The 25,212-nt window shown below is 38.2% G+C and overlaps 2 long non-coding RNA genes across 3 annotated transcripts in view; one reads left to right on the forward strand and one right to left on the reverse strand.

The window, feature by feature from the left end:
• The window catches only part of LOC117804000, a 28,198-nt gene extending 13,215 nt beyond the window's left edge, over positions 1-14,983 (reverse strand). For both annotated transcript variants that reach the window (XR_004628149.1, XR_004628148.1), the window contains exon 1: positions 14,873-14,983. This is a non-coding gene — a long non-coding RNA (uncharacterized LOC117804000). The remainder of the gene's footprint in view (positions 1-14,872) is intronic.
• LOC105235789 overlaps positions 1-25,212 on the forward strand; it is a 78,949-nt gene that overhangs the window by 20,483 nt on the left and 33,254 nt on the right. The window lies entirely within an intron of this gene.

Raw genomic sequence — 25,212 nt, forward strand, 5'->3', positions numbered from 1 at the left:
CTTCTCTTATGTGTATTTTTTCAAATATTGCTAGCTTCCTTCTAAAGACAGAGGTCTGTTTTTTACTGAGGCTCAAAGTACTTCAAAGAGTTTTGTCCTTGAAACAATGCTGATAGATAACTAGGGTGGCTGTGGTGAGAACTGAAGGGAGGGGAGTTTTGGTATTTGGACAGAGCACATAAAAGTAGGAAATGGGTTGGCACAAACCCTAGGGCCCGGAGTTGTGTGTGTGATTCTGATTCTCTAGAGTTTGGCTTTGAAGTGTAGCTGTGGAATTTGTTATCAGTTGTTTTAGCTCCCTCTTGGTTTATTTATAGAAGTTTTCCCAAAATGTGCCTGTGAATACTTATTCCATGAGACATTAACAAATGTTAACATGGGAAAAAACAAACAAACAAAAAACAAAAAATAAACCCATCCATGGTCAAATACGTTTCTTTACTACCAGACTTCTCAGAAATTTTAAAATCCAAGGCACATTGTGAATTATCAAGAGAGGAATCATAGGCAGTATATATTCAAATTTATTTATTTATTTATTTATTTATTTATTTATTTATTTTTTAAAGATTTTATTTATTTATTCAACAGAGATAGAGACAGCCAGAGAGAGAGGGAACACAAGCAGGGGGAGTGGGAGAGGAAGAAGCAGGCTCATAGTGGAGGAGCCTGACATGGGGCTCCATCCCATAACGCCGGGATCACGCCCTGAGCCGAAGGCAGATGCTTAACCGCTGTGCCACCCAGGTGCCCCTATATTCAAATTTATTTGATGATGGACTTCATTTGTACAGAACATCTTATAAGAATAGTAGTATTGCTTAGAATGAAGTTTGGTAAATGACGGCTTAGATTACTTTCTGAATAAATCTGTTCTCTTGAGGATACCAGTGGGTGGCAGGGAAGAGCTTTCATAACATATAGAAGAGTAGAGAATAAAAGAAGTCTGGGCTTAAATTGTTGTTATAGATAACTTACAAAACAGCTAATTCACAGGGATAAAATCATTGAGGATTCAGAGTTACTATGATTTAATTTCGTAAGGGAATGATGAAGATGGGCACTAGTGTAATTTTTAAAAAAGATTTATTTATTGGAGCACCTGGGTGGCTCATCAATTAAGAGTCTGCCTTCTGCTCAGGGCATGATCCCAGAGTCCTGGGACTGAGCTCCACATTGGGCTTCTTGCTCAGCAGGGAGCCTACTTCTCCCTCTCCCTCTGCCTGCTGCTCCCCCTGCTTGTGCTCTCTCTCTCTCTAAATAAAATCTTAAAAAAAAAAAAGATTTATTTATTTTAGAGAGAGCATGCACGAGTGGGGGCAGGGAGGAGCAGGGGGAGAAGGAGAGAGAAACTCAAGCTGACTCCATACTGGTGGTGGAGCCTGATGCAGGGCTCCATCTCAGGACCTTGAGATCACCACCTGATCCCAAACCAAGAGTCGGTTGCATAACCAACTGCGCGACCCAGGCGCCCCACTAGTGTAATTTTTATATATACTGTAAAATGTGGCAATAGAAAATTGTCCCTAGGAATTTTAGGATCAATTATGTAAAGTTAGAATCATTTTTATTTCATTTCTTTCAATCCACCAGAGTTGACTTTTAAAAATTCTAGATTCACTCATTTGATTTAAGTAGCACTGGTTTATAGTATTTCCATTCTTCTTTATTGGAAATGAATTTCCTGATTAGAATATGGCTTCACTGGAGATGAATAAAAGGCAAACATAACTGAATGCTGCATGATTTCATAACTCTGTAAAAATAGACCGACCAGTTTGAATTGGTCTATGAAGATCTTTTTCTGTTTATTTCAATACCAGCTTTCCTAATTACTCTAGTTCCTGCGTTCAGTGGGACTTTATGGTCTCTCTTTGGATTCTAAATTCCAAATTCCATTTCCTAATTTATTTGATAGAGGTAAAAACGACAGTTGTGCTTTTTGCTTTCTGGTATCTGAAAAGAAATTTGCCTTCTTTTCTGAAATTAGATTCTTAAACCTGACTTTCTTTATCATCCTTTAATTCATTGGCCATATAGTAAGAAACTTAACAGATAAAATAGAAATATATTTCAGCTGGCTGGAACTGTCCCTATTCGTGGTTAAAAAGAGGATCCCAGCTTGTATTGCAGTGTGAAGGTGGGAGTTTCTGAGGCAACAGATTTGAGGAATGGGTTTTGATTAGACATCAAAACTTTAAATTCCACCAATGTGTTCAAATAGAAATCTTGTTTCAAAAATTAAAATGTTCTAAAATCTTTGCTCAGAAAGTGTACCAGATTAATACATTGTTATAATGCATTTGGACATAATGAGACATTGTCTAACATGAAATAATGATGGGAGAGAAGTGGAGCTTAAGATCACCTCTGGCCTAGTTTGTCCTCCTATCAGTCCAGCTCATGGGACACTCTTAATTGTCAGATTGGATTTCTTTTCTTTTCTTTTTTTTTTTTTTTTGAAGATTTTATTTATTTATTTGTCAGAGAGACAGAGAGAGAGAGAAAGGGAGAGCACAAGCAGGGGAGCAGCAGGCAGAGGGAGAAGCAGGCTTCCCGCTGAGCAAGTATCCTGATGCGGGGTTTGATCCCAGGACCTTAGACTGAGCCACCCAGGAGTCCCCATCAGATTGGATTTCATAGTCAGTTCAAAAGTGGGATTTCTTTCTTTCCTTTCTTTTTTTTTTTTTTAAATAATTACCTATTATCATGATATAATTATGATTATAACATGTTGATTTTTAAAATGTAAAGAAAGCCAGACATTTATTCAACGATTATGGGTGGTTGGATATCTGATATCCACAGTGTCGTCTTTGTTTTTCTCCTATCACCTGAGCCAGGGAAACATCTCAGCACATAGGGCGAGCATCCTCTTGGTATTGGGGTGACAGGAGGATGATTGAACACATGGTTTAGGACTGTGGCTTGGGAGGACTAAGGTTCACACAAGGTGAGAGCTCAGCTAGTTAGATATGATCATTCATTAATTCAGTTATTCATTCAGTATAGATTGAGCATCTACTGCTTGCCAAGAAATATACTTGCAGGGTCAGATCCCTGAACAATTTGAAGTCAGGCTGATGTTGAAATTGCTATCCAGTGCTAGGAAGCCTAGACATTGCCTCAGGAGTGACTTAGAACAGGTAGAGGGTTTTATAATAAGGGCCCAAACCTGTTTTAGTTCTCCCCTGAGGCTGAGGCTTCCAGGTATTTAAAGAGCTGGTGCTTCATGGTCTGGGTAGAGGTTTTAATTCAACTGGGATTGTAGTTGCAGTAATTCATGGGCATTTGAGGGTCATGCTAACAATTTCCTACAGTTAAAGAAACATTATACTTTAGGAAGAGCTCTCATAGGAATTAATTAATTTAACCATTATAATTCTGTAAGGTAGAAGGCTGTGACCTATCAATATCACATACGCAGTAAAGATCAGGAGTGTCTGACTACGTGAATGTTCTCATTTCTTCCTCCAACTTGCCTTCCCAAGGCTTAGAGAAGGGGTTAGCAAACTATAGCCTGTGGACCAAATCTAGTCTTTGGGCCAAATCGAGCTATTTTCAAGTAGCCCAAGCACTAAGAATAATAATTAAAAGGATCGTAAAAATAAAGAAGAATTGGGTGCTTGGGTGGCTCAGTTAGCTAAGTGTCTGACTCTTGATTTCAGCTCAGGTCATAGTCTCAGGGTCCTGGAATCAAGCCCTGCGTCAGGCTCCATGCTCAGTGGGGAGTCTGCTTGAGATTCTCTCTCTCCCTCTGGGCACACACTCTCTCTCTCTTTCTCTCTCAAATAAATAAATAAATAAATCTTAAAAAAAAAAAGAAAAATATGAAACAGAGACAGTATGTGGCCTGAAAAACCAAAACTATTCACTCTCTGGCTGTCTTAGTCCACTCAGGCTGCCGTAACAACATCCCACAGCCTAGGTAGCTTATAAACAAGAGAGATTTATTTCTCACAGTTCTGGAGGCTGAGAGTCCAAGATCAGGGAGCCAGAACAGTCAGGTGAGGGCTCTTTTCTCAGTCACAGATGTCTCCTGTGTCCTCACGGGATGGTAGTGGCGAGCTAGCTCTCAGAGGCTTTTTATAAGGGCACTAATCTCATGCATGAGTATTCCACGATCCTCCCAAAGGTCCCACCTCCTAATAACATGACCTTGGATGTTATAATTTCAACAAATGAATTTTGGAGAGGAGACAAACATTCAGACCATATAGCACTGACCCTTTACTTAAAAGGTTTGCCAGCTTTTGGCTTAATGGCTTATACATGGGTCTTCATGCTCTCTAGAGACTATCAGTATAATTCACTCTGAAAAAACATTTGGAAAAATTAATAGTAATTCAAAAACTTGTCAAAATTCTTGTAACATATTCTTAAAACCAAACAGTTCGGGCTTACTCGAGAGTATGAAGAATAGCAGGCTAAAAATGGATTACACCTGGCCCTGGACCAGTAATGTGTCAGAACCAGCTTGCAAGAGCTCATTGTGCACATCTGTTCCAGCTCCAAATCAACTTGGTAGCTTGAAATGGCTGTGATGGAAGTAATTCTACCATGGAAATTGTCAAGATCTACAATTTGGGGACTTTTCTTCCCAGAAAGCTGGTTTTGAGACATTAACCAGTACACCACTAAATATATGTCATTTGATGTCTGAAGTCATTTATAACCGAAGCTGAGGTAGTTATTCTAGTAATAAAGAGATTTGAGTGTTTTAATTTCATAGAAGCTATTTTTTTGACATGATACTGATAAATTTTCGTAGAACCCAAGGTCAAGGGCATATACAGATAGAAATCATCTATATAAGGGGAGTAATACAATTAACTAAATTATTGGATTGTTGTGAGAATTAAATTTGCTAAGACTGGTAAATATTCAGTAAGCTTTCAAAGGTAAAACATTTAAAGCAATGCCAACACATGCTAGTTATTCTATCAGTGTTAGTCTTCATATACCCAAATCCAGATTCCAGCTCTATAGAGCAGAGCATATGCAGACAAATCCCATCTACGGCCCATGTGGAGATAACTTTGGGCTTGGAGTCAGAATAGACTCTCCATCCTGTCCTGCTCTTTACTGCTTTGCATCTCAGGAAAGTCAAACTCAGTATGGCTGGCTCTACTCATCTGCATAAAGAGCTTAACGTCACCAGCCTTGTCAGTTAGTGGGAGGATGAGACAAGATAATAGATGGGAAGGCACTTTGCTAATGGTAGCACATCACACAAACATAAGGTTTTATTATCTTACAACAATAAGATCTTGAAATGTGTGTGGTTAAGACTCAGGCTGACATTCTCTTGAAAAGAAGAAATAAATGAGTCACATTTTCCTTTGCCTCTCACCGTCTTATGTCAAAAATGATGAATCACTGGCCAAAAATGTAAATGAGACTGTCATAAAGACTCATATGAAAGTTTTTATTCCATTTAGAGGAGCTCTGACGGCAATCTGTGTTATAGTAAAATTAGCCCATTGACTAAAAACCAAGATATTGAACTCTCCTATGGTAGAAAAGAAACATGACTCTGTTCAGTATAGTTCATTTATTTTTCTATTATGTGAAATATAATTTTTATCAAAATTTTTATTCATCCTTTTAAATTGTTAGTTGTGTTATGCACTCGCAAAAGTGGTTTTACATTGATATAATTTTACCACTATTACAAAAGTTTGTGAAGAAATTTGTTGTAAGAAGCCAGCCTAAAAATAATATAATTAAAATGATAAAAAATAGATAAAATAACTATAAATTAAGCTCACAGTGTACAATTGAGTTGGGAGAGAGCAATAATTACTCTTCTTAATATTTACTACTAGCTCTCTGGAATCTTGCTACTCAAACTTTAATGTATGAATCATCTTGGGATCCTGTTAAAATGCAAATCCCATTGCAGAAAGTGTGGGGTGGAACCCTGTTATAGCACATTTTTCACAATCACCCAGGTAATATCCAGTAGTCTTCTGCAGACCACACTCTGAGTAGAAGTAGTGGCTATGCAGTATTTAATGGAGGAAAAAGAGTTTTTGATCCTCTGTTGATTGACTGCAGATTCTATTCCAGCTGCCAGTTGAGGTCCTCGAGAGATAATGCCCCTCTTTTTGCATAAGTTTTAAACTAGTTGGAAAATGAAACAAAAAGGTAAATATTGAAGCAAAAGTAACACCTTTATTACTGATAGAAGTCTAAAGAATGTAGCTTCACATGAGAGCCACATGGGCTTATTCTGGATGATGGTAGGTCAAATTACCCACCTCCCCAGCAGCGCTGGACTGAGGCAGTGTCCTAGGAGAGAAAAGCTCCTGCTCTTTTGACCTAGCTCACTCCCCAGGGGAAGAAGCCAGAGCAGGGGTGAAAATGTCTGGTTATTCTTCCTAAATTGACCAATCAGGTACTTAAAGTTATAGACCTTCACAGGAAGAAAACGTTGGGAGGGCAAAAGGAGCAGTTCCCATGCCCAGCTGCTGCCTTTGATCCAGGCAGCTGTAGATCAGCAGTGTCTCCATCTTTAACCCTTAGGGAGAAAATGCCTTGGAAGGAGGCACACTCCCCAGGAATCATCGGTTATCTTAGAGGTTTGGGGGGCACTCTGCACCCGTTTTCATCAGTATTTTCACCTGAACTGTGCTTTTGTGCTGCCCAGATAGAACCCCTTGTAGGCCAATACTGGAGACCAGCTGTAGTTAGTTGCACAGCAAAAATGCAGGCAGGAATTGCCACAGGACAATGTGGGGAGAGCATGGGAAGCACTTCAAAGGTTTCTTCCAGACTCACTGCCTCTACTAGACGCCCTACTTCTCAATGCCATATAGATAGTGGACAGAAAACATCAAGGTAAGAAGTAGAGCCTAAATCCACATCAAGAAGACAAGAATTATGGGGGAAAATCCAGAAAAGATGTTTGGAGGGTCCCCAGAATTAAATGCAATTGATAGATCAGAAATAAAAAGTTAGATGTATCAAAGAAGATATGGCAAATAAGCATGGAAAAATGTGCTCCACATCATTAATCATTAGGGAGATGCAAATTTAAACCAGGAGATACCACTACACATCTATTAGAATGGCCAAAATCTCAAAAGAATGACAATACCAGCTGTTGCTGAGGAGGATGGAGCAACCAGAACTCTCTTACAGGCCCTTGGTTGAAATGTAAAACAGCATCATCACTATGGAAAAATAGCTTAGCAGGTCCTTAAAAAGTTAAGAATACACCTACCATAGGATTCAGACATTCCACTTCTAAGTATTTACCCAAGAGAAAGGAAAGCATATGTCCATACAAAAACATGGTCATGGCAGATTCGTGTTCATTGCAGATTTACTTGTGATAGCTCCAAACTGGCAACAATTAAGTGTCCATCAAAAGGCAAATGAAGGGACACCTGGGTAGCTCAGTTGGTTAAGTGTCCAGCTCTTGGTTTTGGCTCAGGTCATGATCTCATGGGTCATGAGATCAAGCCCTGCTTGGGGGTCCATGCTCAGCAGGGAGTTTGTGTGCTCTCTCCCTCTCTCCCTCTCTACCTCTCAAATAAATAAATAATTTTTAAAAGGGCAAATGGATATTTAAGAGACTAATGCATTTTAAATGTTTATATTTTTGGGTACACAATGAAAGATGTAATTTTGTGATATCAATGATCTAAAAAATTGGGAATGGAACTGTAAAGGAACAGAGTTTTTAATGTTATTGAAGTTAAGCTGGTGTAAATTTAAAATAGAATGTTATACCTTTAGGATGTTAAATGTAATCCCCATACATTTTGTGTTTGTGTTTGTGTTGGTAATCACACAAAAAGTTCTACATTAATAGTTGGAGATTTAAATACCCTACTATTAATAATGGATGGTACTGCCAAACAGACAATAAGTAATGGCAGAGGATTTAAGCAACACAATAAGCCAACTAGGTCTAACAGACTTATCCAGAACGCATACCCAACAACAGCATATACATTCTTCTTAAGTGCACATGAGATATTTTCTGGGATAGACCATATTTTAGGCCACAAATTAAGCCTCAAAATATTTTAAAAGATAGATATCATACAAAGTATCTTCTCTTTGTAGCAGAATTGAGTTAAAAATCAATAACAGAAGTAAAACGGGAAAATTCAAAACCTTGTGGAAATTAAACAACTTGCTTTTAAACCAGTAATGGATCAAAGAAGCAATCACAAAGGAATTAGAAAATACTTTGGGATGAATGAAAATGAACACACAACATACCAAAGCTTATGGCACACAGCAAAAGCAGTGCTGTTGGGACATTTATAGCTATTAGTGCTTACATTAAAAACAGATCTCAAATCAACGACATAACTTTATAATTTAGGGAACTAGAAAAAGAAGAACAAACTCAACCCAAAGTTAGCAGAAGGAAGGAAATATTGAAGTTTAGAGTAGAGATAAAGGAAATACAGTATAAGAAAAACAATAGAATAAATGAAATCAAAGAACCATGGAACACTACAACAAAAACTAAAAAAAAAAGTTGGTTCTTTGAAAAGGTCAACAAAATTGACAAACTTTAGCTAGATGGACTAAAAAAAATGAAAGAAGACTCAAATCATTAAAATCAGGAAATGGGAACATTACTGCCAATTCTTACAGAAAGAAAAAGGATTATAAGAGAGTACTATGAACAATTATATGCCAATAAATTGGATAACCTAGATGAAATGGACAAATTCCTAAAAACACAAAACCTTTCAAGCCTAAATTACAAAGAAATAGAAAATCTGAGTAGACATATAACTAATAAGGAGATTGGGTCAGTAATCAAAAATCTCCTAACAAAAAAAGCCCTGGACTTGATGGCTTCCTGATGAATTCCACCAAACATTTAAAGAAGGAAGATCAGTCATTCTCATACTTATCCAAAAATTGTAGAGGTGGGGAAACTTACCAACTCATTCTATGAGGCCAGTAATACACTAATGAAAAAGTCAAAGATATTCCAAGAAAGAAAACTATAGACTAATATCTTTTATGAGCATTGATGCAAAAATCCTCCACAAAATACTAGTAAACTTAATTTAGCAGCATATTACAAGGATTAAACACCAATATTAAGTGGGATTTATTCTGAAATGCAAGGGTGTTCCAATATATGGTAATTTATCAATATAATACACCATATTAACAGATGAAGGAAAAAAAACCCATATGATCATCTCAATTAAAGCAGAAAAATCATTTGACAAAATTCAACACCCTTTAATGGTAAAATCACTCAACAAACTAGAAATAGAAGGAAACTACTTCAACATAATAAAAGCCATACATGAAAAAAACCCATAGCATACATTATACTCAATAGTAAAAGACCAAAAACTTTTTCTCTAAGATCAAGAACAAAACAAGGATGTTCACTCTTACCATTTTTATTCAGCATAGGATTGGAAGTCCTAGTCAGAGAAATTAGCCAATAAAAAGAAAGAAAAGTTATCCAAATTGGAAAGAAAAAGTAAAACGATTTCTGTTCACAGATATGATCATATATGTACAAAACCCTAAAGATTCCACAAAAAATTGGTAAAACTAATGAATAAATTCACCAAAGTAGTAAGATACAGTCAACAGACCAAAAGTCTGTTTTACATCTCTACACTAACAATGAACAGTATGAAAAGGTAGTTAAAAAACAGTTGGATATACAATAGCATCAAAAAAAAAAAAAACTTAGGAATTAACGAAGTAGGTAAAAGATTTGTACAATGAAAACTACAGAATATGGGTGAAAGAAATTTAAAAAGACATAAGTAAATGGAAACATATCCCATGTTTGTGGGTTGAAACAATTAATATTCCTAAGATATTAATACTGAAGTGATCTACAGAGTCAATGCAATCCCTATCAAAACCCCAATGATGCTTTTTATAGAAATAGGAAATACATCTAAAAATTCATATGGAATCTCAAGGGAGCCTGTATAGTCAAAATAATACTGAAAAAGAAGCACAAAGCTGGAGGACTTGCACTTGCTGATTTCAAAACTTACAGCAAAGCTACAATGACCAAAACAGTGTGTTAGAGCATTAAAAAAAACACATATAGAGCAATGGAATAGAATAGAGAACACAGAAATAAAACCTTACATATATGGCCAAATGATTTTTGACAAGGATGCCATGGCCTTTCAATGGAGAAAGCACAGTTTTTTCAACAAATGGTTCTGGGGAGACTGGATATTCACATGCAAAAGAATGAAATTTGACCCTTACCTAACACCATTTACAATAATTAAAAATGGAGCAGGGGTGCCTGGGTGGCTCAGTCATTTAAGCGCCTGCCTTTGGCTCAGGTCATGATCTTGGGGTTCTGAGATCGAGCCCCATGTAGGGCTCCCTGCTCAGTGGGTAGTCTGCTTCTCCCTCTCCGTCTGCCCCTCTCCCCACTCATGCTCTTTCTCACCGTCTCTCAAATAAATAAATAAAATATAAAAAAAATAAATAAAAATGGAGCAAAGACCTAAATATAAGACCTAAAACTCTAGCACTCTTAGAAGAAAACATAGGGTAAAAACCATAGCAATGATTTCTTGGATAAGACACCAAAGGCATATACAAAAGAAAAAATAGACAAATTGTACTTCATGAAAATTTAAAAACTTTGTCCATCAGAAAACAGTCTTAACATAATAAAAAGGCAACCCTCAGAATAGGAGAAAATATTTGGAAATCATCTCTTACAAGGTATTAATGTCCAGAATATATAGAGAACTTCTCAGACTCAATAAAAACAAAAACTTACAACCCAATTCAAAAATGGACAAAGGACTTGAATAAACATTTCTTCAAAGAAGATATACAAATGGCCAGTAAGCACTTGAAAAGATGCTCAACATCACTAACCATTAGGGACATGCAAATCAAAACCACAATAAAATACCACCTCGCAGCCATTAGGATGGTTGGTATCAAAAAAATCAAAAAATAGCAAATATTGGTGAGGATTTGGAAACATTGGAACGGTTGTGCCCCGCTAATGGGGATGTAAAATGGTGTAGCCAGTGTGAAAAACAGTACAGCAGTTCCTCAAAAAATTTAAAAATAGAATTACCATGTGACCAGCAATTTCACTTCCAAGTATATACCCAAAAGAACTGAAAGCAGGATTTCAAATAAATATTTGTAAACCCATGTTCTGAGCAGCATTATTCATGCTAGGTACACCTGGAAGCAACCCATGTGTCCATCTGTGGATAAGTAAAATATGGTACATACATACGATAGAATATTATTCAGCTTTAAAAAGGAAGTAAATTCTGCATATGCTACCACATGGATAAACCTTGAGAACATTACGCTTAGTGAAATAAACCAGTCAAAAAGACAAATACTGTATGACTCCACTTATATGAGGTACTTAGTCAAAATTATTAAGACAGAACATAGAATGGTAGTTGCCAGGGGCTGGGGGAAGGCGGAAATAGAAGGCTATTGTTTAGTGGGTATAGAGTTTCAGTGTTATAAGATGAAAGTGTTATGAAGATGGATGGTTGCACAACATATGAATGCATTTAATACCACTGAACTAGACACTTAGAAATGGTTAAGATGTAAACTTGATCTTATGTTTGTTTTACCACAATAAGAAGAAAATTGGGAAAAGAATCTAGGTGAATGGATAAACAAATTGAGGTATACCCATGCAATGGAATTCTACTCTGTAGTGAACAGGAATGGTCTACTGATACACACAGTTCTGTGGATGAATAATCGTGCTTAGTGAAAGAAGCCAGACAAAAATAGTATATACTATAGGATTTTATTTATGTAAAGTTCTATACAATGCAAGCTAATGTATAGTGAAAGAAAGCAGAGCAGATTGCTGTTGAGAGATGGAAAGGGAGGCGTGGAGGGAGATAACATGAAGGGGCAGGAAGAGATGAGACTTTTGCAAAGATGGGTGTGCTCAGTAACTTGACTGTGGTGATGGCTTCATGGATGTATGCTTTTGTCATAAGTTATCAAATTGTGTACCATAAATATGTACAGTTTATGTACATTTATATGTACAATTATATGTCAATAAAACCATTAAGTTTAAAAATTCTTGTTAACATTTTTGGGATACCCTGTTCACTGCAGTAGGTGTCTGACAGCTGGTAAGCAGGCCTCATTTAAAGGTCAGATGTGGTGTGGGCAGCCATCACTGGTGCCACTGATGTTTGCTGATGGCGTGGCTCCCTGGACCACATGGGTATCTTGGGTGATATGAAGTGCAAATGAGAGAGAGGACAGAGTTACTGCTTCTGCACTATGGGAATTCTGTACCAACTCCCTCTTTCCCAGCTGGTCCTAGATGCTGGCAACTCTTCCAAGGGCCTGGAGGAACTTCTGTCATCACTTACTTTCTTCCTCTTCCCCACCTCTCTCCAGAACTGTGCACAGACTCCCAAGCCCCACTGGCCAGGTTCATGTTAAGGCTTCACTAGTTAGTAGCTGTGTGACCTTAGACAACTGTATCATTTTCCTAGGTCTACCTAACAAAATACTACAAACGGGGTGCTTGGAACAACAGAAATGTATTATCTCACAGTTCTGGAAGCTACAAGTCTAAAATCAAGTGTGAGTGCATTGGTTTCTTCTGAGGACTGGGAGGGAGGGTCTATTCCAAGCCTCTCCTCTAGCTTCTGGTGGTTTGCTAGCAATCTTTGGCCTTTGGCTTGAGGCAGGAAAACTCTACTCTTTATTTGGCATTCTCCCTGTGTGTGTGTATGTCCCTTTTTAAAAGGACATCGTCATACTGGATTAGGGACCCACCCTTCTGCAGTATGATCCTATCTTAACTAATTGCATCTGCAATAGCCCTCTTTCCTAATAAGATCACATTCTGAGGTACTGGGGATTAGGACTTCGACATATGAATTTTCAGGAGATGCAATGCAATTCATGACAACTTCTTTAACTTGTCAGTGCCTTAGTTTCTCTGCCTGTAAAACAGGGTTATTAACAATCCCTACATCGTGGGGTTGGAATAAAGAGTCCATCATCGGAACACATGAAGCACTTTGAGGCCCCTGCTCCCTGATACACTGTGAGCAATTGGGAAGTGTCAACATCACTGTGGTTCTCTCCTGCTGCATATGCAGATTTTGATCCTGCAAAGCATTTCTGTTCTGGATTCACAAGTCTACACCTCCTCCCAGCCAGTCACCATCCAAAGTTTTTACCAGCACATATAAAAATAATACAAAGCAGAATGTGCCAAGTACAGGGGTCCTGAGGGGGTGATAATTCCATGTGCTGGGTAGTCACAGGCACCTTCATGGAAATGTTAGCCGACTTTGAAGACAGGGAGGAAGATTTGAATACTTTTTTCCAAGATCAATTTTATTCTTCAGATTTGGGGGGAAATTATTGATCTTCAAACTTCAATGTCTCATTTATAAAATGGAAAGCATAATTATTGCAATGATTAAATGAGACAATGTAGCTAATGTGCCTGTCAGATGCCCCAAACATAATAGCTTCTCAATGAATATAAACAAATAAAGATAATTCTACACTGGAGTACAATGACAGACAGTTCCCCAATGATGATACAGGAGCACAGGGACCACCCTACTCAGGGACCCCTCCTGCAGTCACTGTTGGACACCTGGCAGCTGGTTTTAAGTTGAACAGGGCACCTTGACATACAGCCACAGGGCATCAGTGGTGTGCTGAGGGTCTACAAAGAGGCAAAAACTCAGCCTTCTCTGCTATCTTTAATTCATAAATTCCTTATTCTAAACTAGGAGTTTCTTATTCCTTTTATATAAATTGACAAGTTAGCTTGAAGAAAGCATGTTTGCAGCTTATAGAATAGAATAGGCATTAACCTCTTCTTAAAGATCCATGTGCTTGAAATATTTGAAGAAATGGTATTTTTATTAAACTTATGTTTGAGTTAAGGGTATTACCACATATATCACATTTGGATCACAACTTTTCAAAGAGAGGAGACTCAAACACATCTATAATAGAATAATTTCAGATTTCTTTGATATTTGGGACGGCACTTCAGTATCTTGGATTTTGTCATTTTGGAACTTCCATTTCTTTTACAAGCCTCAATTCTTCATCTCTAAAATGGGGATGATGCAGTTATTATAATAATTAAATGGGACAGTGTAGACAAAGAGCCTATTATAAAGCCCTAAAATTTATGGTTCTGGATGCCTAGTGTTCTTCCTATTTGGGGAGAATTCAAAAAGTGATGGGAAGTAGGGCTTGACTTACCCCAGTGGAAATCAAAGGGAAGCAGATGGTTTTTCTACTCTTGACCCCTGGCTGCTAGAGCATGGATGGGTGGCCAAAGGATGGCCAGTCAGATGCCCCCAGTGGGAGCATTCAAGGGCTCAGGACCACTTGGATATTATTTGTGGTGGCAGCTGTGAATCTGATGGTGCAGCAGCAAGGACCCAGGATCAACAGAGCCACACAGAATATTGACTGGTCTTTGCTGACGTTAGTTTCTGCCTAAACACAGCTCCCCCAGGGATCCTGGGAACTAATTTCTATCCTTCAAACAAATTCACGCTTTATTTAAATTAGCCAGAAAATCTGCTTGTTGTTTGTAACCAAAATCACTGAGGAGTGCAAGCTTCAACTTTAATTTTATAGTAAATGTGCAAAATGACTAGTTAAAGAAGGATTATGGCTGGTGGATGGTTGAGTTTCTCCTGAGTTTTACTCCATAATACAGTCAATGATTGTTACAGAAAAACAAGAAAATTCAAAAGAAGGTTGGTGTCTTGATATTCCAATATAAATAATATTCCTTAGGCACAGAAAGCAGGTTTTCAACCATACTGTGGTTGTAAGCCAAGAAGTTGTTAGCCAGTGTCTGAGAAATGCCGTGGGTACTCACCGTCTGGACTGTCTGGGTCCTGAGTGGCTTCTCCTTCTTCCTGTTTAAGAGGCTGCACCCAACCTCAGTTTCCCATGGGCCTAGTGACTTCCTCTCTCATTTCCAATCCCCACTAGACCTCAAAGAGGCTAAATGGAAATACCTCTGAAATCCAGTGGTAAGAGAGCAGCAGAAACATCACGTATGCATGCGCATGCAGACGTGCTTCTGTATTAAAACATAGACTCGTGTGTGTAAGTCACGTAACAATACCATATGGCCACCAGCCATTGTGTCAGAAGGTAAGTATCTTCCCTTCAGATGATATTGAGGAACATTTGTTCAGTTTTTAAAGTTAAATGTCAACAGTCTTTTAAATTTTCATTGTGATTGTAAGCTGGTAACTAAAAATAAACCAACGAAACAAAATAAACCCCAAACCACTGCTATTTGTCTCCACAAACTGTGCTTATGGCTCGATGTGAAAACTCACCAGACAATTTTCTTGACAGGAGAACTTTCATTTTCTTCCTTCCTGCTTCCCTTCCTCTCTCCCCCTTTCTCCTTCTCTTTTTCTCTTTCTTTCTTGTGGGAAATGTATAATGTTTGGTTTAAATGCTCTTAATGCACTTGGAGGGTGAATTTTTTCTCGCTCTTCCATGCTGTCCCCCTTACCCTGGGAATGAAGAGGTCAGATAGAATGATCTCCTCATAAATGTCTGGGGAAAATAGGTTTGCCATCCCATACTATGGAAAGACATTTGTATCATTTATATTCTAGGTTGATGATAAAACCATCTTATAAAATTGGTTAATTATGCTGGGATTCAACGGTTTATCACATTAGAAAAGTTGGATTTGGGGGAAAATCCAAGATAAAGACAGTGGTGGTAAGGGAAGACTTAATTCATAGCTTTTACCGCAGTAAAATATGAAGCCTTGCAAAATCTCGATAGGGCCCAATTACATAAAACCAAGTTAATTTTCCTTGCATGATTGATATTTAAAAGCCACTTGGTAAGCTATGTTGGGACACCTATGTTTTGAAGCATGTGCGGAAACAGCTGTGATCACATTTATAGGAATCTATTGGATAAGATGCTTCCAATTCAAGATGTGTTATTTCAAATTTGTAATGTTTACAAGCATCTCTGCATCCAGAGTACCTAAAAAGTGAGGTAAAAATCACAGAAACTCATTTTCCTCCCTTCTTCTGCCTTTTACAAGCCCTCTCTTTAACTAATGCTTTTTGCATGATGGTCCTTTCCCTCCAATTCTTAAATATTTTCAAAATCATGTTCAAGTCTTCAATGTCTCCGTTCTGTGCCAAGCAGGGATCTACATCACATAGCTCCTTCTCTTACCAACTTTAACACGCAAACCAACGTCCTGATATATGTCTGGAAAATGGTAAAAGGGATGTTCCCTTTCAAAGATAGACAAAAGAAAAATGTAGATAACCAAATCCAATAAAGAGAATGCATGTAACACCACGGTATTGTAGAAAGAAGCAAGTTTCGTTTTTAGCATCACTAATATTTATACTTGATAAGCCATTTTGAGACACCTCTGTTTACAGTGTGCAAAGTTAACAACTGAGTCCCATTTATAACATTCCACTTAATAACAGGCTTTGGAGTCCAGGTTTGGAATTTCAGATTTGCAATTTACAAGGCATACTTGCCTCCAGATATCACAAGACAATTTAAAATTGGATAAAATCATTGAGGAGAGGACAGATCATGATACTGCATACCTTTTTAAACTCTTTATGGGAGCACCATCATTAGTATGATAGGTTTTTCTTATATTGCTTTAGTTTTGAATCATCTTAAGATCTGAAACCATTCGCCCTCCACCAGAGTCATATCAGTAGCCTCTTCCCATACCTACCCTGCAGTACAAAAATGTAATGCCCAAACAATTGAAAACAACTTTTTAACTTGGAATGTTGAATCTTATGAACGAGTCTTGTTGAATTCTCCAGTCTTTGGAGCATGATATTTTGAAAAAACATAAAACAAAAAATACATGGTCTGTGGAGGCTGACTGATCTGTTTTCATACAGCTATTCATTTAGAACCCCTGCACTTGACTTCACTCTTTGTTGAAATGGGTAAAATATTGCTAACTTTACAGAGTTGTTTCAAGGATTGAATGAGAATGGCAATAATAGCTAAGATTCATGAAGGAATTTCTATGTCCTAGAAACTGTTGGGGAGGAAAACACTTTTCCTCCACTCTCAGGTTCATTGTCTGGGAGCCTATGAATTTAATTGACAAAATACAGATTAAAATGAGAGAAGGAATACAAATTTATTAAGATGTTTGCACGCACAGGAATTCACAGAGAAGAAGTGAAACCCATAGGAGTGGTTAAACTTGGGATCTTATATACCATTTTAACAAAGGAAAGAGGCTTCAAGGAACTATAAATTGTGGGGAAGTAACAGGAAATACATGGCAGAACTAATGAAAGGTTATTTTGGTAAGTTTTGTTTGTGCAGATTCATTTTGTTGCTGACTCTCTGTCTCTTGCAATACAGGTTGCTTTCTTCATTCTATTACAGGAGAGTGGGGAAATCTTATTCCAGCTTTACAAAGGGAAATGCATGCCTTGCACATAGACAGGAAAGGGGAAGGCAGAGAACCCTTCCTGTATCTTTTGATTCTTAATGGCCTTTAGTTCAAAATAATCTTTATGCTGGGTGTCTGGGTGGCACAGTCAGTTAAACATCCAACTCCCGGTTTTGGCTCAGGCCCTCGTCTCAGGGTCCTGAGATCAAGCCCTGCATTGCGCTCCAGGCTTAGCACAGAGTCTGCTTGAGTCTCTCTCTCCCTCTCTCTCTGCCACTCCCCACCACTCCCTCTCTCTTTCTCTCTCTCTAAAATGAATAAATAAATCTTAAAAAAAATCTTTATGCTGAAGTGGCATATTTTGAGGTGGCATAACCTGATGCTTTCAATATTGTACTAAGAGCTTTACATTGACTTGATAATTCATGCAGATCAAGTGCACGTGGAAAAGATGCCACATTGATTAGACCAGAGAAATGTGAATTTATTCCCTCTTTCTAAGTCATTATAGATTTTTGTAAGAAATTTTTACATAGTAGACATAATAGCTTAATGGACTCATACTAATATACTTTACCATTTCCCTATAATTGAAGAACATTTAATTGTTTGTACTCTTTGTTTTGTTATTTAAACTTACACAGCAGTGGGGGTGCCTGGGTAGCTCAGTTGGTTAAGCATCTGCTTTCGGCTCAGGTCATCATCTCAGGGTCCTGGAATCAAGTCCCGAGTCTGGCTCTCTGCTCAGTGCAGAGGCTGCTTTTCCCTCTCCCTCTGCCCTCTGCCTGCTGCTCTGCCTGTCTATGCTCTCTCTCTCTGTCAAATCAATCAATCAATCTTAAAAAAAAAAATACCTTCCACAGCAATGAATATTACCGAGGCTGAATTTATATTTGTATTTTGAATTTTGCATCCTTAGTACAGAGACCCAGAAATATAATTACTGAGTCAAGGGATATGAACACTTTAAAGCAAATTTGCTTTTCAAATTGGTTACCCTAATTTATCAATCTCATGTCATCCTTGCTATTATAATTTTATCTTTTTCTGGTTGATGGTTGTAGAATAGTACTTTGTTTTACTTTAACATTTTAACACCATTAATGACTTAAATAATAAAAATATTTACTGTCATTTTGTATTTCCTCTATTGAGAACTGTTTGTTTATGTCCCTTTCCTATTTATCTGTTTTGATGTTTTTCTTATGATCCCTAAGAGCTTTTCATATATTAAGATATATTAAGATCAAATATAAGATTAAGCTTTGTTTATTATCTGTTTAAAAAAAAACACAAAATACCAACACCTTGCTGTTTGTCTTTTAATTCAGCTTATGTTAAATTTTAAGGATTAGTATAATTTGAGGTTTTATGGGGTAAAAATCTATCAACTTCTTTCTTTTTTCTTTTTTTTAAGTTGCTTTTTTTTAAAAAATAATTTTATTTATTTGAGAAAAAGAGATAGCAAAAGAGGGCATGAACAGGGAGGAAAGGAAGGAGCAGGCTTCCCATGGACAAGGAGTCTGACTCAGGGCTCAATCCCAGAACCCTGGGATCATGACAAATCATGAGCGGAAGGCAGACACTTAACCAACTGAGCCACCCAGGCGCCCCTATCAATCTTTTTCTATTAAAGTTTCTTCCATTGTTTTTATAATCTAAAACTTTTCACCTTCCAGAGATCAGAAAAAAATGTTGAAGGGTTTTCTTCTAAGTTTATTTTTAGTTTGAGTTTTTTCAATTTAATTCTCTCGTTTAGAATTTGTTTTGATGTGTGGTTTCGGAAAAAATATCAAAGTATTCTTTCTACTGTACCACAAAGATAGATCCACATAACTTGGGCCCCATTAAAATCAAATGAACAAAGACAACTAAAGCAAAACACCCAAAGCCAAAAAATCAATTAATGGATTTTTTTTTCCTTGGAAAACTGTCTTTACAAAAGAAACTTAGAAAACTGTTATGTACGCTCAGGTTTAGCCCAAGATTTTTAAAACACAAGAAAAATCTCTTTCCATCTTAATTATTCAATGCATACAAAACATTGTTTTTCCCTTATTCTAGAGTACTCATATCTGTTTCTCTTGCTATATAAAAATGTTGAGTCTTCTCTGTCTCTGTCTCTATGTCTATCTATGTACATACATGCATACGTTCCTCATGTGGCCACTACTCAGCTCCCGAAACCTCGTGAAAATGAAACGATCTTCCAGGTGAATGAGAACTCGTAGTTTGGTACACAGGACTTGCTGGATTAATTCTCTGCCACACTGCAAGTTGAGACCTCAGGAGGGTATCCTGATTGAGATTGAAGCATATACATAAGTAAATCCCCAGCCAATGCTTGATTTGAATAGATATATGGGAGCTGGGGACAGAATTGACCAGATGCCGGACCATATGATAGACACAGAGGGTCATGGTGTGGTATAAAAACCGGGCATTTATATGGTACAGCTGGCTGTGCATAATCTTCTCCTAATTTATAAGCAGGCGCATCTGTTCTCTAGCTGCCACTCTTTCCAATTTTCTAACGGCCCTCTCCTTGAGTCTCTTGTTTAATCGAGCAGCTCCCCCATGCTGTGGGTAAGAAGGCGGGAGTCAGCAGCAGGGAAAAATGACATGGCCCTGAATCTGCCTTTCAGAGAAGAAAGGGAAAAATACCTCCAGAAAGATTCTTGGTCTCATTCTGAATAAGATTTCATTGTTATCCAATGGCATCTTGAAAATGGTCTTATAAGGAGCATCTTGGGTTGCCATCATTGGGCCAGGTTGTTATAAAGAGAAATTTCTCTCTGCCCCTTAATCAATTAGAGGAGGTTGAGGCCAAATTATAGCCTCACATTGCTTCCAGTCAGAGTTAGTATCACTTTCTGTTTAATTTGGATCAACTAGTGGCCCAGGAGACTACACAGGCGAAATTGGGAGGCAAGAGCCAAGACGTCATTCTCACCGTACAGCTCACCTCAAAAAACAAAAAAATACGAAAAAAAAACCCTCTCAAAAAACCCCAAAAAGCCTTTGAGATGGACTATCTCCCTACTCACTGTTCTTTCCTTCTGTTACTATTTTTTTTTTTTTTTTTGCTTCCTGCCAGGGCAGGGTGGGGTTGTGGTGGTGGTGGCATGCCCTTCATTACCCACTAAAGGAGATCCAGCTTTCCACTGCCTCTGTTCAACCCCACTGATGTCATAGGTGAAAGGAACTTAGAATGTTTTTATTTCAAAAGGGACTTCTACTACTGGTATTAAAAGATTCAAAGAAATGAACATCTTGATGGAATTTTGCTTTTTGGGGGACACATAGATAATATAGTTTAAAGGGAAGGAATACTTTACCTTCAAATAAGACTATTTTGAAAGAGACTCATTGGTCTAGGGCTTAGAAGCGTCTTTAGTTCTTATTCTGCCCCTCCTAGTATTGTGATGTTGGTCCTGTCACTTAGCCTCTCTGAGGCTGTGTTTCCAGAACTTAACAATGAGAATAATAAATACTCCAATTCATTTTACAAAAATCCTTTTAAGGTAAAAGACATGAGACAAATAGAAGTGACTATGATTAAATCCGTGGACATGTGGAATATTAGAGCTACATGAATTTTTCTAATTTATATAAGTAATATAATTTATCATCCAAACCAGGATACTTTGAAACAGAATGGGGGTGAGAACTGCACAGGAAGCTGTGATAATAGTAAACTGTCCTGGGAAAACCTGGACATATGGTCTCCTTGGCCATAAGAGGCACTAGAAGCCATATGCTCTAATTACTCATAAGACCAGCTTTGTCCCTGGACACTATACACATAAGAAAGGATAGAAAAATAAACAAATAAAAGCCTTTCCACAGATATGTTGTTATGTGTTAGGGGAAACTGAGCACATTCAAAACACTCAATGATGTTATATGTGATGACCCTCCAGTGTTGCCTTTTGACCCAGTATCACCTTGGCTGTTTGTACTCCCAGGAGCCTCCTGCCCCTCCCATCCAATAGTGTTGATAGAATAGTAAAGAAGCATGTCAAGTGGTTGAGATGATTTCTGCAGTGCTTTGCACACAGTGGGCAAGGGGCAAGGAAAACTGTGATCCTGATGATTCCTTCTCACTCCCTCCTTCAGCTTTATCCATTTCTCCTGGGGCATGCATGCTGTCCTTGAATGCCTGTGATCCATGTCCTATTCCAACCTAAGACCATACACACTGATGGGGCTCTGTGTTTGATATAATAAAGTTTCCCCAAATCCTCTGATCATAAGAATCACCTGGGGTGCTCTCCTGGTGATTCTGAGTCAGTAGACTTGAGATAGGGTCTGCTGATCTACATATTTAACCAAGTTCCTGGGTGATTTTTATGATCACCTGAGTCTGAGATATATGGATTTAATAAATTTGAGAGAGGAAATATGCCTTCCGGATCTTTTGAACCAGTGGTTATTAAAGTGTGGCTTTCCAACCAGCAGCATCAACATCACCTAGGGACTGGTTAGAAATATAAATTATTGGTGCTATATTGAGTAGGAAGTCTGGAGGGTGGAGGGAAGTGGCCTGTGTTGTAACAGACCCTCCAGATGATTCTCATGTAGGCTAAAGTTCCAGACCACTGATTTGGACCAAGCTTTTTCTCTTGTCCTCCATTTTATAAATTAGGAATGTTGGCATGCTCTTCTCTCACTCTGGGATCGTGGGTGTTGAGAGAGAAACCTATAATCCCCAGATGATTGGGAAGAGGGTAGAAGACAGATAGTAGGGGGCTCTTGAGGATGGTCATGGCCCTTCATTCTGTCTCTCTACTCCCAGAGTGAGGGGTCTTGTATGTATAGATAAAGACTCATGTTTGCCAAAGAACTGCTAAAAGACCCAGGTTTCTGAAGAGACACACCCCTGTGGTAAACCAGAGCCTGGGTGTTAATAGTCACTCCCCACCTAAGAAATCCCCTGAGAACCCAGACACCAAGAAGCCCCAGTTCCTTACAGGGAAAGATATGTTTCACTCTTGGTGAAGTTTCAGCTCTGCTTTTGGTGGTTAGTCTCTGTTTATTCTCAGAGTGATGGATGAAAGACTCTTCTAATTAGTGCTGCAGAAGAACGTCTGAGATTGTAACCTATAGGCAACTGTTGCTGCGGTTTAATTACATATTTTCCCCTGTCACACTGAAAGAATGAGTATCCCTTATATGCTCAAAACCAGCATTCAGTAATTGACTACAGTTTTCACAATGTTTTCAATGTTCAAGTACAATATGTGCTATTATTTATTTGCTATTTTTCATTTATTCTACTTTAAAAAAACTATTTTAGAATAGTTTTGAATTTCCAAAAGACTTATGAAGATAGTACAGAGATTTCCCATATATATACACCCCTCACTCAGTTTCCCTTATTATTAACATCTTACTTTAGTAGGGTATACTTCTCATAATTAATGAATTAATATTGATGCATTATTATTACTGAAGTCCATACCTTATTCCAGATTTCCTTAGATTTTACCTAGTGCCCTTTTTTTCTGTTTCTTGATTCCGTCTAGGATATCACTAAATTAAATTTATTACTCATGTTATATTTGGCTTTTAACCCAGACTATTGAACAGTGAACTAATTCAAAACGATGCTACTCTGGCTACTGCTTGTGCTCTGAGTATAAAAGTCCTTTGTCTCTGACCCGAGAGTCTCCTGTCTACTGTCAGCCTTGAAGAAACTTTGACAAGCTAACTTTCAGCTTATAATACCAGATCTGTTAGAGTTCCTGACAGTTTGTTGTACAACTGAAGTGGGGACACCTGGGTGGCTCAGTCAGTTGAGCATTGAACTCTTGGTTTCAGCTCAGGTCATGATCTGGTGGTCATGGGATCAAGACCCGAGTAGGGCCCCACACTCAGTGCAGAGTCTGCTTCAGATTCTTTCTCCCTCTCCCTCCCCCTCTGCTCCTCCCCATGTATGCTCTCTCTCAAATAAATAAAATCTTTAAAAATCATAATAATTCAATTAAGCTGTGAAAGCCCTCTTAAAAAGTGATAGGTAAAAGTTGCCGGGTTTATAAAGAGTAATAAGATTTATGAGTTGAACTGAAAAACTCAAAGAATATCAAGGGATTTGATTTTGTAGTTTTCATAAATTAAAATATTTATTTAAAAACACCACAACATTCCTGGAGTAAGTTTTCTGGCATGAAAGCCACTGTTAAGGATGCCATAAAACTTCTATAGATAATACTCTACTGGACTGTCTGATCTTGGGTTGCTGTCATATGAACTTACCCAAAGTGTTGATGGCCACAAACGAAAAGCTTTACTGCCTCAAGGGCAATTAGCATATGACAAAGAGTTTTAATCCAAAGAATGAATCTCTAATGGTAGACCAGTGTGGAACTAACATTCCTCAAGTCATATTATGAGGCAGGGACTTATTTTGCAGATTCAAAGGATGGAGCAAAGACCTCCTATCTTGATCTGTGCTTAATCCTCATGACCTAGAACAAGTACATCATTTGTGCTCATTAAACATGTGTTAAAGCATTGTGATTGAACTAATTAACGATTTTAAGCAAGAGAAAGCCACGATCAGATTTTAGTTTTGGAAAGATTATTCTGGCTATTGCATGAAAATTAGATGGGAGGAGGCAACTCTAAATAGACGATCAAAAAGGAAGTGGCCAGTGAATTTGCTAGTAGACAGCCGAGACTTCTAAGGTTTTGGAGCAAATTTTACCCTCTTCAGCAAATAACTAGTCTGGTTCAGGAAAACAGCTATTGTCTGTTACCAGACCCTTAGGGAAGCCAAAAGCCTGACCAAGTGTAGCTGTGTGACCATGTGACCTAAGCTTCCCATCATTAATGGGTGTTCTCTTGGACCATCAAGCTGGAAGGCGGGAGGGGCATAATCAAGACTGGACCCAAACATGTTCTTAGGGCACAAATAAGCTGCAGGACCTTGAGAATCAACAGATAAAATAACCCATTCTGTGCATATGTGACCTACTCAACCTCTTTCCCAGATACACCAGCTTTCTCGGTCTGCTCATGAGCAAGTGTCCATGCAGTAGAGATGGAGGCTATTACACATAGCTCAAAAGCATGAGCTTCCTCTCACTGAAGCTGGCCTGGCTTCTGCCCTTCTGTGTGTCCCTATTGGCAACAGTAGCAAGCATCCCATGAACACTTTTTCCATTACCATATCTTGGAGGGGGCGGTGATTTGTCCCCATTGGCGTAGACACATCTAGATTTGCTTTTCTAGCCCACCATGCTTCTGTTTGGTGCAGCATCTGTGGACTTACTGAGTGTCTTATTGTCCATCATGTTTTGTCACACAACATTGCTTCTCACAAAAGTAGTCTCTTCATAGGAAAAGAAGTAGAGCGAATATATCCAACTACCTACTTGGCATCTCTTTGTGATATTTTAAAGGCACTTTATGCTCAGCATATCCAAAACTGAACTTATGATCTTTTCCCACACCCCCAGTGCTCCTCGACCAGTTTCTGAGTGACTGGCACTGCCGTCTACCTGGGTACCCAAACTGGAAGCCTCAGTGTCATGGCTGGCACCTCCTCCTCTTTCCTCCTTCATATCTAATCTCGTATCTTATGTTTGCCTTCTAGACAGTTCTTAAATTCATCTACTTCTCTCCACTTTTACCATCCATGCTGGATGGAGCTGTCAAGAAGACTTTTCATTATGTTATTAAATAAAGACTACCACAGCTTTTGCCCTTGCTTCTGCTTCCTTATTCCTGATGGCAGAGTGGATAGGAGCCCTGGAGGTGCAGAAAGTATCTTGGAACCA

This window comes from Ailuropoda melanoleuca, chromosome 10 (assembly GCF_002007445.2).
Source record: "Ailuropoda melanoleuca isolate Jingjing chromosome 10, ASM200744v2, whole genome shotgun sequence".
Classification (NCBI taxonomy): domain Eukaryota; kingdom Metazoa; phylum Chordata; class Mammalia; order Carnivora; family Ursidae; genus Ailuropoda; species Ailuropoda melanoleuca.